The sequence below is a fragment of the Anopheles ziemanni genome (assembly GCF_943734765.1).
Source record: "Anopheles ziemanni chromosome X unlocalized genomic scaffold, idAnoZiCoDA_A2_x.2 X_unloc_44, whole genome shotgun sequence".
Classification (NCBI taxonomy): Eukaryota; Metazoa; Arthropoda; class Insecta; order Diptera; family Culicidae; genus Anopheles; species Anopheles ziemanni.
Genome location: NW_026689812.1, coordinates 332 through 1,307, shown reverse-complemented (window position 1 = coordinate 1,307; position 976 = coordinate 332). Strand labels below are relative to the sequence as shown.

The 976-nt window shown below is 50.4% G+C and overlaps 1 non-coding gene across 1 annotated transcript; it reads left to right on the top strand.

Moving 5' to 3' along the window:
• Window positions 1-453: 453 nt before the first annotated feature.
• On the top strand, window positions 454-608 carry LOC131292278 (5.8S ribosomal RNA). The gene has a single exon (XR_009189954.1). It is a non-coding gene; the product is annotated as a 5.8S ribosomal RNA (ribosomal RNA).
• The last annotated feature ends 368 nt before the right edge of the window (window positions 609-976 follow it).

The window sequence follows — 976 nt, the reverse complement described above, 5'->3', positions numbered from 1 at the left end:
GCTTCGGCCGTCCTGGGTAAAATGGATTCATCCAGCTTGCCCTATGTGGAATGAGGACACTTTATGCTTCGTCTCTAAGCGGCGGCTTGCTCCTCCCTACGGGGAACGGGTATACGCGCACAGCGGCGGCTTACGTTATGGCAGTCATGGATGCCTTACGTTTCCATGAAAAGTGTGTTCCTCCCCTGGTCCACGCTGCTTCGGCAGTCCTGGGTAAGATAGTTAGTTCTAGCTTGCCCTATGTGGAAGAGGACACGTAGACTTACTGTGGTGTGAAGTATAAGGTTCAGTTCTCCCCTGGTCCACGCCGCTTCGGCCGTCCTGGGTAAAATGGATTCATCCAGCTTGCCCTATGTGGAATGAGGACACTTTATGCTTCGTCTCTAAGCGGCGGCTTGCTCCTCCCTACGGGGAACGGGTATACGCGCACAGCGGCGGCTTACGCAAGTTAGTCACCCTCGGCAGTGGATCACTCGGCTCATGGATCGATGAAGACCGCAGCTAACTGCGCGTCATAATGTGAACTGCAGGACACATGAACATTGATAAGTTGAACGCATATTGCACGTCGTGGGAACCTACCATGATGTACAGATGACTGAGCGCTTATATTTGAGAAATGTATCGCATACATTTAACTACGCCGTGACACCCGTCACGAGACGTGCACCATGATGTTAACTAGGGTCGCGACGACCCGCTAGCATTAAAGAACCCGTGGTTTACAATATACTGGCATTGGAATTCGAAGTATTTAGAGCGTCCGTGTTCCCGCGTGAGGCGGAAGTACGAGGAGAAGGCGTGCTTGTGGTGTCTGTGGTGGTGTTTACTGATGTCTAGCTTCAGCTTATTTATTTATTTAAATAGAAGCGAAGATGTCAAAGTAGCGTCGAAGCAGCAGCGGTAGCACAAATGATTCAAGTATGGAAGTTGACCAAAGGAACACAAACAAACTAGCGTATGGGCAATGGAAGGT